This window comes from Ixodes scapularis, unplaced genomic scaffold, assembly GCF_016920785.2.
Source record: "Ixodes scapularis isolate PalLabHiFi unplaced genomic scaffold, ASM1692078v2 PGA_scaffold6__148_contigs__length_123643588, whole genome shotgun sequence".
In the NCBI taxonomy this organism is placed as follows: Eukaryota; Metazoa; Arthropoda; class Arachnida; order Ixodida; family Ixodidae; genus Ixodes; species Ixodes scapularis.
In genome coordinates this window covers 71,642,689-71,656,113 of record NW_024609881.1, presented here as the reverse complement: position 1 = coordinate 71,656,113, position 13,425 = coordinate 71,642,689, and the positions used below count along the sequence as shown (strand labels likewise).

Sequence of the window (13,425 nt, the reverse complement as noted above, 5' to 3'; positions counted from 1 at the left end):
AGCAAAACGGCAGTTAAAATCACATTGGCCAAAAGCACAGCAACGCAGGGACTTTGTCACGTAAGCCGGCGGGACGCTTAAAGTCAAAGCTCAGAAATAAAACACTAAGAAAAGTACTAAAACGCAGATGCATCGTCGCACTGTGCGCTGTGGGGAAGCGCGATGTCAGCGCCGGAGCGCCGTGTGTGGTAGGAAGACGTGGCGCGCTGCTTGTAGGAATGCGCTGCATATAGGAATGCTTTCGCATTCCTACACGTAAGGAGTTTTAACTGTCTTCCTTTTCCCCAGAAAGTATTTTTCGAATATTTTTTACACTGGTTCTGTCATGCACGATTTCAATAAATTTTGTTTATAAGCTCCTCAATTCGCCAAAATAAAAACGTGAAAATGTCTAACGTTTTGCTTCGAATTCAAAAAAAAATATCTAAATTAATCAGATTAAAAATTGGAAGCCGCTTACAACTCCATGTAACGCCGAATTAGAGCGCAGCTCTTGAGGAGGAGGAGGGAAGGGTACTGGGGGGGGGGGGTTCAACTAACCAGGGGGGGTCACGTGACCCCCCACGTGACCCCCCAATGCCGAAGATGTCATCACTGACGTCACTGATGACGTCATCAGGGACGATGACGATGCGGATACCGATGACGTCATTAGTGATGTCACTGATGACTTCACCAGTCATGATGACGATGACGATGCGAATGTCGGTGACGTCATCAGTGACGTCACTGATGACGTCATCAGTGATGATGACGATGACGATGCGGATGCCGGTGACGACATCAGTGACGTCACTGATGACGTCATCAGTGATGATGACGATGACGATGCGGATGTCGGTAACGTCATCAGTGATGATGACGATGCGGATGCCGGTGACGTCATCGGTGATGATGACGATGACGATGTGGATGCCGGTGACGTCATCAGTGACGTCACTAATGACGTCATCAGTGATGATGACGATGACGTCATCGGGGGTCACGCGACATCGGCGGGGGTCACGTGACATCGGGGGGTCACGTGACCCCCTCGAGGTCACGTGACCTCAGGGAGTCACGTGACTTCAGGGGAGTCACGTGACTTCGGGGGGTCACGTGACCTCGGGGGGTCACGTGCCCCCCACGAGGTCACGTGACCCCGGTGGGGGGCTCGCACGGTGCATTATGGGACATTTCCCATAATGCACCGCGCGGTTACGCCGACGGCGACGGCGACGCCGACGCCGCTCAAGCTGGAAACGGGCCCCTAAGAGCTGCGCTCTAAAAAAAAATCAACTTTCAGCCTTTCCACCCTGATGAAGAAGGAAGACCAGCGGAGCTGGTGCAATGGAAAGTACTGGCAGGCCAGTCGGAAAGCTAGAGTGGAAAGGCTGCCGCCATCTATGAGCGACGGCGGCAACCAGATGCGTGGCTTGCCGCCGTCGCTCATAGATGGCGGAAGGTGTCCAGAGTTCGGTGTCTTCATTTTTTTGCGGGGGACATGATCCTGGGGAAACTAGTCCTTAACAACTCTGCTGTGAAATAAAAAAAAAACATGTTTGAGGTATAAATGTAAGCAAATATCGGGTTTTACCCGAAAACGATGAGCCCTTAAAGGGGCGGTGCAACGATTTTCAGACCTTGGCCAATCAACTGCGGATATTAATCAGTGTCACCCATAGAACGAGAAAGAGAAAACCATATTTTCTTGCGAGCGCTACTTTTTACGTAAAAAAATAAAACAAATCGAAGGTCAAAGTGCCGCACAAGTCTCCACGTCACCTTTCGAGTGACGTACGATGATCACGTGGTTTCCCCTTGGGTTCTCTCTTCAGTGGCCCCAGCCGCTTCCTCCGCGATTATCGACTTTCAAAGAATTAGAATCGTCGAAGGTCGCGGCGAGCGATCGACACAAAAGACGGTTCGCTACAGGGATGACGGCGAGTGTAGCAGCGGGAGGGACAGGTTTTTTCACGTTGGTCTTTGCGATTACGCACCGGAGGAGCAGTTTTTCGGGGCAAGGTGACGCGTTTTTGGGCACTTGTGCATGAATAAACAACTTAAAGAACACAAGCTGCCATTTCTTTCAACGCTAAAATCGTTGCACGAGTGGTAGCTAAAATAAGAACCTTAAAACTGATATCACAGCCGACTGGCGCGTTATATTTAACAGTTGATCACACTACGAATTTCACGAGTATTGTACAAGTGGGTGTCAAAGCATTGGTCGTCGAATAAAATACTATTCTCGTAAAAATTACCACGCAATAGACTAAACAATAAAGAGTTTTAGTACGGTACGTGCAAGACGTTTCCAACTGGTGTGTTCACAGCGCTGAAAAAAGTGGTCCCTCGATTTCAGCCTTATGACGTCATGGGAGTGTCATGCTGTCGCCGGCCGCGATCCTGGCGGTGTAACAGCCGCGTTGGTGGGTGTGGCCGACGCCTGTTCTGCTGCAGATCTCTCCTCAGCTTGACAATTCAGGGAAGCTTCGGCAGCCGGGAGTTGGGACGCTGCGACGACAAAGACACTCGCGTTTGCTCGTGCTCTTTGTCGGAACTTGTATACAGACAACCACCAGGATCGCGACATCGGACAGCATGACATTCCGGCTTCTGTGACGCCATTTGTTGCCACCTCGGGACCAGCTTTCGACGCACGGGAGGAACAGGACACCAAACACTCTTGATGAACACGCGTTCCGGGTACATTAGTTTTAGTAGTGTACGGGTGACGCTAATCACAACCTTCTCTTTACTCACAAGGCCTGGAAATTAAACGACGGAGCCATAGAGTGCCCAATTGCAGATTTGGATTGCGAGTATCTGGTAGCACAGAACTTCTAAAGAGTCATTTCTCGAAGAACCTGGACGTCAGCGCACACCTTTTGCAGCGGCGATGACCCGAAACACACTTGTTCGCTCGGGAGAAGTGTGTTTCGGCGTCTCGCCGCAGCGGGGCGCCAGTCACGTGGCTCTCCCCTCGTCCGTTGTCTGCCGCTCCACCTTTCCATTTCGGCGGCCGCTTCTCGTTAAGATCTGGCAGGCTTTGTGAGTATGTAGAAGGCTATGCACAAGTTCTGAGCGTTTTAGTTAGCGTTGCGTCCTCGACGGGGCGCACGCGCTTCGTCGCCACGCGCCGATTCAAGATCGCAGTTTGGGCTTCTCCGCGCAGGCACAATGTTAAACACGCAACGCTAACGCAAATACACAATGCTTGCTTGCACAGAATACTAAAACTCACAACTAAAATACAAGAGGCTTACCTAAGAAGTATAAAAGAAGACTGTTTAACACAAAGAAATGAGTGAAAATTCGGAGAATTCAGTGAGCAAAATTGCAAACGTTAAGCAACCTTGTGTATTTTTCACCTTTTGAATGGCCACCCTTCGTGCCACTGAATCCTTCGGGAACCTGGTCGTTGTAGGTCACGTACGCGATGTCCTACGTCAAGAATAAAATGAACTTAAAACATATCGTATTTTTATCGTCCTACATTTTTTTGTTTACATAAGCATAAGAATTAAAACTTCCATTATTCATTGGTATTAAAACATGTAGTGCTTTAAAATGATCGATACTCGGTACTCACAGCTAAGTATGAAGTATGAATAAAAAATGTGCAAAAACTTCAGCAAATTTTACGCGTGCTTGCTTTTAGTTGTAACCAATCTACAGCATGTACACTAACGTCGCACCTACTTTAAAGTGCCCGCAAAATTCGGCTTCTTAAAATGTGGTGCTGCGATTTATTATAAAAGTGCGTCTAGGTGGTGGAAGTTAAGAATAACATTATCGACGGATAAGCATGCCTCGTTCAAAAAAGGAAAATCTGTTTTGGCGATTTATGGCGGCATGCGAAGACGATGGAATAACGGAGTTCGGCGTTATCTAAGCGCCGCCGAGCCTGGGGCAACATAAATTTCAAGAGAATGCGGCGCCTCATTTAATCATCTCTGTACAAAAAAAAAGGGGGCGGAGCTTTGGGATATTAACATATCTATTCTTCTACTTAGTTAACTAAAAAAAAATATATATATATATATATATATATATATATATATATATATAACACTTTGAAATTTGCAAATTACAAAGAGCGCAGGCCTCATGATAAAGAGTAGTCAAACATTTCGCGAAGTCGTCTGCTCAGATGGGCGCCTAGGCGCCTTCGACGCTTCCGACATCTGTCGGCAGCTTTGCTCAGACGGCATGCATGGACTGCGAATGCCCCAGTACATTTCCCCAAACCGTTTTTGTTTTGTTTTTTTGTTTTTAACGCGGTAAGTTTATCTTTTGGCTCCCACCATCATAGCCACACCTCGGTAGTAAATCTGAGCGCGATACTTTGAAAACCGATATTTCGGACCGCCTAAAATGGGAACAGCCTTAATACATGCTGTATACAGGGTGTTCCCCACAAAAAATTTGCACAACTTTTTTTTTTCGCAAAAATAAGTTACGCTTACAGAACGCTTTTTCTCCACCCAAATGTAGCCCTGCGGTTCGAAGCAGATGACAAAATTTAGGAACCAACCGCTATTTATTGAAATGCTATAACCGATTTTTTTTTTAATTTTCAATGGGAAAATGGCGACCGATGAAGCTCTCATCACACATGGAACTCAATGGCGCCGGTTACCGAAAACGGGCGAAGACGCGTTTCATTTTCGCATTGAAAGTTTCAGAAAATACCCTCATTTTGATTGTGATAACAGTTAGTTTTAAAACTTTGACATCTGGTTCGTACCGCTAGGCCCAAATTTGGCTGATAATGAGCTTCCGGTGATGCATAGTTTATTTTTGCGGTACAAAAAAACAACAAAAACACTTCTATATTATTTTGGGCGGACACCCTGTACATAGCTTGCCCCGAGGTCACTTGGTCAGACATAAGGGACGATAAGGCGCGTGAGAGCCAACGTTACTACCAGCGTTGTTCGTGTTTTTGTACGTGCTCTATTATCACTGAACCAATAATAAACAAGGACTAGTGACTTGCGCTTTACATGCTGCCTTATAGCGTCGGCTTCGTCTGGATTTAAGCTGTAAGAAAGTATTAACTCATGCACGCCGTAGTGTCTTTTGATTAAACCAAAAGCTAGGATTAAATGTGAGGCGTTACACAACATCGTCCCTAGGCTTATTTGCGGTTGCTTGTCGTATGTTAGCGGGCAATCCAAGATGCATGGGGTTCAGGGCGCGTGATTTATGCCTTGGATTGAGGTTACACAAAAAAAGTTAGATATAGTGAGAAAATCAAGGTCCATGTGTCGTTTCCACGGAGATTTTTTCGCCAGTGAAAAGCCAGAAAGGAGCTGTTGTCAGCTCTGCCTCAATGGAACGCGGAATGTCATATGATTCGCGCTTTTGTCTGGTTCGCATTTATGCTACGGGGAGACTTAACAAATAATAGGTAAAACATTCCCAGAAGTCATGCTCTTCACAAGGTCTGAACGTAGTGGCAAAGGAAGTGGCCAAATTACGTTATTTAAAAAAAAATTCAATTACATATGTACTTACTCTTAGTAATACGAGAGAAATGTAAATAATTTACACTACGATTTTTCACAAAGGAAAAGCGAATAAGCACATTTAGAAATTATTTCAGAACAGTAATGACATATTCTTTTTTATACCTTTATTAAAATGAGGACCATTAATCTTTTCTCGCTACAAATTAAACCGGAGAACACGTTTCGTGAAGAGAATGCGGAGCTTGTTTCTAATATTCGAGATACGAAGCGCATTCGATGTTTCGGGACATTCGTTCCTGAAAGAGCCAGAGCTGTTTCGGGAACGAAGGTTACGTGCTTAAATTCCTGTTCCTTCTTCTCTTTTTTCTTTTTTTTTTTTTGCTTTTAGCATTAGACTTTTTGTGTTTGAGTACTCCTCGAAGTATTACATGCTTCCAACGACCTAAGTGCCTTCTATCCTACAAGGGGTGTCCATGAGCCACATATATGTTTTCTAAGGCATTTTGTGTTTCAATGCGAAAGCATTAACTGTCCCTTGGAGCGGAGTCGGCATCGTGCGTAACCCCGAAAAACGGCAGAGAAATTCCCTTTGCGGAACGGCTCTTAAAATGGCTGCGACGCGGCCCGCACGTCGCATAGTCCCAAGGAACGCCACACCACACTCCTGGCGCTGCGCCCGCGCGCCGCCCCAGCAGCGCACACCCGCCGCTCCCTAGAGCCCGGCCGGACTGCGTCCGCAGAGAATGCCCGGTCGGCCTCTGCAGATGACAGCGGGACGCGCAGATTGTGAAAATACGCTACATATACGAATGCTTTTGCATTCCTACACATACGCAGTCTTAAAGAGGTGAGGCAACGAAATTTCGACGCTTGTTTTTGTGGTCTATACGTGTTCAAAGGAGCAGTATCACATTGGACACACTAATATCTTGTTAAAAAAGACACGAAAATGGAATTTAAGAGAACTTAACCGATTAGCAAAGAGCACCTGGTGGATGTCTCTAAAGCCTCGTTCTAATGCCCGCCTAGGAACCTGGACAGGTAGTGACGACAACTGTCTCGTCTAGAACTATACGTGGCTTGCAGATGACGTCATTTCCGATGACCTCCAGAGAAAAAGGGGAGAAGGAGTTCTCCTCTTATCAGGATTCTCCTTTGTGCCTCCCGGATTTGCACCAGGCGTCGCTATTCTCCTCCCAGAAGATTACAGAAGATTAACCTATCACTCAAAATTCTTACAAAAGCAGCTTCCCTCTCCTCCTTTTACCTGATGTTCAAAAGTATGCGATGTGACGTCAGTGGAAGGAGCCTATAAATGATTTGAACCTGACGTCATCCCGACAGCTCTACGGCGGCCAGCAGAAGGAAGAGGGGAGGGAGGAACTCCCCACTCAACGAGACTCTTTTTTCGGAGTCCCAGTAGTCGCTATTCTCCCTCTAGAAGATTACAGAAGATTAACCCGTCACTCAAAATTTCCACAAAGGCAGCTTTGTGGTTTGGAACGGCGAGGGCATCCTGGCGACGACAGCCTTGCCGGAGATTTGCTTATTCCAAGACAGACTTCGTCACGATTGCGCCGGATGTGACGTACGTGCTTTCCGCTGGCTGTTCTTCGAGCGTTTGCCAGAGTGGGCCATTTATAACGAAAAATACAGCCATCTGGCTCAAAATAAAACGTGCGATTGTCATTTACGGATATTGTGGATCACATTCAGCCTATTTCTGAACACGACGGGCATATTTCAAATTTTGTTGAAGTATCCCTTTAAGTGCCCTCCTGTAATTTTTATTTCTCCTTCTAGTCTTATTCGAGCTGTTTTCTTTAATTGCCCCAGTTTTCTATGCGCGCTAAAACATAACCGAAACCAAGAAAAGCAATTCAGTATTTTATTACCATTACTGCCCACTTGGGTAAATCATCACATCACTATCTTACCTAAACCATGGTGCCTGGAGCCCGTCTTCGACGGGTGTGTTTAGCCTCCTATTCCGCGCCCATACATCAAAAGTGGTCCCAAAGTGGCAACGAATGGCGTCACAGAAGCGGAAGTGTCATGCTGTTGCATGTCGCGATCCTGGCGGCTGGTCGCAGAAATGCTAACGAGAAGGCTGCGAGTAGCACAACCGAACACGAGCGTCGCTGTTGTCATGGCGTCCCAACTTCTGGCTGCCGAATCTTCCGTGGACCGCCACACTTGAGAGCGACTTGGAGCAGATCAGGCATCTGCTACAAACACCACCGATACTGGGACGCCACCAGGATCGCGACCGGCGACAGCATGACACTTGTATGACGTCATCCGGCGGAAATCGAGGGACCACTTTTTTTAGGCGCGCTAAACACACCAATCAGTGACTCGTTCCAGGCACCATACCTAAACCAAGAATTAATGGATCACATTATCCAGTACTCTAAAATTAACTGCATTACCGTAATTTTATTAGAGTAAATTTATTGCTGTCGCCACTGAGTAATAGGGTCTACGAGTGCCCCGAGCCAAATAACACGCGTGAAGAGTATATGGATATACGAAACAATCATTATTTAAACGAGAACGCGGTTTAAATATTTTCTGAGTGTAAAATGGAGTCACTAAAACAGGAGTCGTTTCGATGAACTGTACTGACCGTTGGTTTACTCCTCTGAAACAGGGGACTGAGGGTGTAAGCCACGGGGTTGTCTTCGTCGTAGATGCTCTGACGTGACTGCTTCCAGCGAGGGCTGTGGCTTTGGTTCATGGTGGAGTCAAAGTAGGCAATCTCTTCACCGTCCGGAGTTACATAATAGCTGTCAGTAGTCTTTATCTTCTTCATCTTGGGAAGCTTATAGACGACAAACCTGCAGGAAAGTGTATTTAATCGAACGACAGGAGCCTTCCATTCAACTTTGTTATCGAAATTCTTGATATATTCTTTGTAACCACATTGTATCTCCCGTGAGCGCATGAAAAAAGTGCACTGTAAACCCTACCCCCCTTTCACATTAACGTGTTTTTTTTTAGAAAAAATTGATACAAAGCTTATAAGCGCGCTTTGCCTTAGATGATTTGGTTGTGCGAAGGCAACGCCGTCGTCCTCCAAATCTTGAACTCCAGCGAAAAACGAGGGCAATAATTACGCGAAAATGCCAAGACGATGGGAAGAGTGAAAACGCATTATCACTCTCTGCCATCCACGACGTAGTCTTGCAGTTTTTGCGTACGGAACCCCCTAACTTTTGCACGAAAAATGCACTGACAGTTTACTCCTGTTAAAACGAAATTAATCATACGCATGATATTAGAATGTATATGAGCCGCGAACTTTAGTTTGTGAACTTTAGTTTAAGGTTGCGCTCTGCGGTGTCTGTCGCCATTTAGCGCTTTTATCTTCTACAGAAACCGCGGTATAAACGTGTATACCTGACCAGTAAAATTATAGTCAGTGTCGTATCTTAGCACGCTGTGTCTCGGTGGCCAAATGCGATTACCCGATATGCGATCAGCGGGCAAGATTTCTGTTAATCTGGTTATCTTTTAGAAGCCTACTATTACTTCTGGCATAAATTCATTTGCTTTTGATCTTAGGCCTTGAATATTCTGGAATCATACTCCTTCTTCTTTGTTTATTCATTCGTGCCGTTTTCAGTGCCCAAAAAAGCAACCAATCAGAATTGACTAAGAAAGCAACCAATCAGCCTGGCTGCTGACACCTTGATGCTTGAGGCACCGAAGTGTTGCATAGGTGAATGACGTGATTTCTGGAACGTAATACTCGTGCAACGTCTCCAAAAAAAAAAAAGCGTTTTCTTTTTAGGAGAAGTTTTTTGTAGTAATTTCCGGGAGTAGCGTGCAGTACTTATTATGAGGGTGAACGCTTATGCAGTGATTGCGACATTGCTATGAACCGCAAAACATTATCTTATACAAGGTGTATCACGGAATGCCGGCCAAATCGTTCCTGTAAAAGGCACTGATTTCATTCAGTCTATTGGTCCCTGGCCAAAGGGTATATTTAGAAAAATTCATACTGTTCGGCCTAATTACGGTCGGTGACATGCAAAGTATTCAGGGCAGGCACGTAGCCAGGGTGGAGAGGAAGTCCAGCGAAATAGAAGATTTCGAAGGGAGGAGGGGGGGGGGGGGTGCAGGCCCCATGCCCCTTTGGGCATGGGGCCTGTTTGGTTACGTGCCTAATTCAAGAAAAGCTCTTCTCACCTCTTTCCACTTTAGCAGAGTGAAGGGTGGAAAGGAGGTTGCATCCTCTCCAGAAATTACTCTGCTAAAGTGGAGAGGTGAAAGGAGCTTCCCTCGAACTCTTAACCTCTCACTGAGTATAGGTTCTCAACTGCTTTCGAGTCATTACATCCCTAATTATTGAATTGAATATTATGGTTTCAGTTAGGAACCTTCTCGGCACCATCAGAAACTGCTAAGTCAGCCACATTTTATAAACGTTTAAAGCAGACAACAGTTTATCGTATTCCGAAATGACGCTCGACGCGCTTTGTCTTTATTGCATTCTACCAGAACGTACCTCCGCGCCAGCGGTACTGCTCCCCGAAGCCAAAGCGCGCAAACACCGCACTGCCTCCAGCTGTGCTGTTCGAATGCATTGCATGAATAAGCTTTGATTCTTGGGTTTACCTCCGTCGTCCGAGGAATGCGGTGGCGCACGCTAGTTACGCGCTTTTCAAGGCCGGTCCAAACCAGCTCGAAAAATGTCTCCCGGAAAAGTCCGGGAGATAGGAGTGACGTCGCTTGTGATATCAGCGGTGAAACTTCTCAGGTTCCGCAATTCCAGCTGAAAGTTCAATATATTGATCTCCTCCCGCAAGGCGCGGATGAGGCCGCAGAGCGCCGCATTTTCGTAGTGACCAATCAGGGGAAGGCGGTCCACCCTCCTCGCCGTTCTCACAAACCTTGCGCGGGAGAGGGGTTGGTAGGTGGGAGTATTTGCTTGACGTTCCTCGGGACTCCTACAGAAGGACAAAGGTGCACTAGAATGCTTTTTGAGACGTTTTATTGTCACAGCTCAATCTGCAAGTTCTAAGCGTCCTAAAAAACAAAATACATTCATGTGCCGCCGATTTGCGCATTAAAAAATGTTCAAAGTTCCCGACACTTACCATCGCCGCACAACGACATATGGCGCTCCAAAACTTGCTGAATATGGTGGAACACCTGACGGCGCCTTTCAGACGCTTGAGAAAGACGGGTTCCCGTGTCGACGAGCGGCCGACCAGTTCCGCTCGTCCACGCGCGAACCCATCGCTTTCGAGCGGCTCACAGGCGCCGTCCGTCGTGCTACCATATTCAGCAAGCATTTGTCGTTCTGAGCCGACGGTAAGTCTCGGGAACTTTGATCGCTTTTTGTAATAGGCAAATCGGCCGCGCATGAGTGTAATTTTGTTTTTTTAGGATGTTTAGAGCTCGTAGATTGAGTCATAACGAAGGAACGAGGATCTCAAAAACCACTTTAATGTCCTTCTAAGATGGAGTTGCTTTTGCCGTATCCCCCCCCCCCCCCCCCCCCCAAAAAAAAAAAGAAAAAAAAAGTAACCAAACATCCCTCAAGGGGTGCCTTTTCTCCATCTCCTGCCCGTTGAGACAGATATGATTTTTTCCCTCTCTACCAGGAAGTTGTTAATATAGAGGAGGCTATGACATAGGGTAGTCAAACGCGGCATCGGTTTTTAGTCATATCACTTTTGTACGGCTGTCACAAATTCATCGTTTCCTTTTTACGAACGAGGACTCTTCCAGAAAGTGTTCAAGGACTACACTCTCAACAAAAGGGTAGTCGTAGTGTAGTCAGAAGCCGTCACAGATATCGCTACACCCCTTTAGTAATAATAACGACACCATGGGTAGTCACACGGCATTAAATCAACAGGTAGTCACAGTGAGCACCCCCCAAAAGCAACATGGCGGCTGGCAAGCAGCAGTGGAGCAATACGAGTAAGGCCTAGCGAGCTGGACTGCTTTTCACTAAAATACGATGCTCAAGTGCGTACGCCCGTTCGCTGCCTTCCGTGCGCACTAAAGCACTCCAAAACGCGCCTCGAAGCACCGGCACCGCACCTATTACGAGTAGGGGCGGCGATGTGTGTGTGCGTGTGTGTGTGTGTGGGGGGGAGGGGGGGGGGGGGGGCATTCGAGGGGGTTTGCCCGCGACTGCTTCCGCGCGGCCGGCTGCATTTACTTCGCGGCCAGAAAACATTCAAAGAAGGAATCATATAGCGACAAATGAAATGATGTCTTTATTGAACAGAGCGTCTCCTTGCTGTGCTTGCCGCAAGTGATCCGGCGTTTTCGGTTGACAGTGGCGAGGCAAGGCATCACCGATTGAAGCGGCGTCGGTTCCAATCGTTCAACGCTCCTGCTCACCTGTCAGCATTCGTTATCCACTTTCAGGTCCCTGGTAACATCCACCGCGTCTGTGCACGCACTATTCACCGCACGGAACACCCATTCAACTGGCTGTGGGACTGATTCCACTGGGACGAGAGGCCGAGAACCGAACCTTATGTGGCTGCTCCGTGGAGCCATGGAGCGCCTCCATGTTTTTCACTCAAATAACTAGACACATAAACGCGCGACTCCTTGAATTGGGCGGCGACACGCGCCACCTAACCGACAGCGCTCAAACTAAGAAGAAAGAAACCAACAGTCTGCTTTGAGCGCATCGCCAGACATGCATTTCCACACCACACTCACATATACGCGACATACAGACACCATACAATATTATACATCAACGCGTTCACAAACAGCAGAAGGTACAACATCAGATATTGACACTCTACATTCCTATACACACGACTATTCGACACCACCAGCTTATAGACCAGTGTCCGCGCCAATTCCAGGGCGCCGCCATGTTCATCTACGCTCGCGCCACCACGGGGAGAGAACTGGCAGGCAGGAGGAGGGGCTGCGTTGGCGGCGTTGCCGTTGCTTTGGGGAGCTGGATGCGGCAGGCTGTCCGAATGCACTGGCACATCGTGAACGATGTCTTCACCAGAAGCCTCCGCGACCCGTTCTTCAACAGATAAGATGTCCTGAACATTCGAGAACCCATCTCGATCAAGAAAACAAGAGAAAACCTTTTTTGTCTTCAATGTTCTCGGTGTCTGCTGACCCTTGACATCCGCGTTTCAGTCCGGGTTCATTGCGTAGTAAATATTTCGCTACCGCTTTCTTGTAGCTTTCAAATGCTTGATTGTTGGCTTCTTGTATACGACATTACATTCGTGGCACGTTTGAGACCGATTTTCGCGATCTGCTTGCCTTTCTGCGGCAGCGCGGCTCTGCCGAGCCGAAATAAGTGGGAGGCGTTCACTTGATCGAACGCCGTTTTAGCGAATGAAAACGAGACCACGACGTTTCATCGAATGACTAGCGAATGGGTCTAGTTACATTATCAGCTCGGATTAGCTTTCTTTTGTAATGTGGCGCCTTGTCTGCCGCTGCGAAGCGGCGTAAACGAGGGCTCCAAGTATGTTAGCACGCGTCCCCCCCCCCCCCACACACACACACACACACACACAAACACACACTGCGAGCGTCTGGGTTCGAAACTATTAATTGCCAGTTCTAAAGGATGGTACTTACTTGAAGTGGGAGCTGGAATTCTACGAGGTACCAGGAGACACTTACTATCGGGCAACGAAGCACGGTGCCTGTGGGGGCGGAGTCTAGGAACGCTACTGATTAATATTGTGACAGGCGATCAGTTATGATAGCAGACGAAACTTCGACTCGTTTGTTCAGAAGTTCGCGGTGATATTTTATTAGCCCTCGTTACAGCACACCAAGGATCTTAGGCAGTGAAATTCACATCACGCAGGCTCGTCCGTCGTAGTCAAATGAGCGCAGTCGACCATGAGGTGTAATGAGCTACTAAGCTTCACAAGGAAAATGCGCGTGAGAAAGAGTTTTGAGGAAGTCCAAAACACCGATCCAGCAGACGCACGTACGTACG

At 47.3% G+C, this 13,425-nt stretch overlaps 1 pseudogene; it reads right to left on the bottom strand.

Annotated features, from left to right (window-relative positions):
- LOC8032361 overlaps positions 1-13,425 on the bottom strand; it is a 42,027-nt pseudogene that overhangs the window by 16,253 nt on the left and 12,349 nt on the right.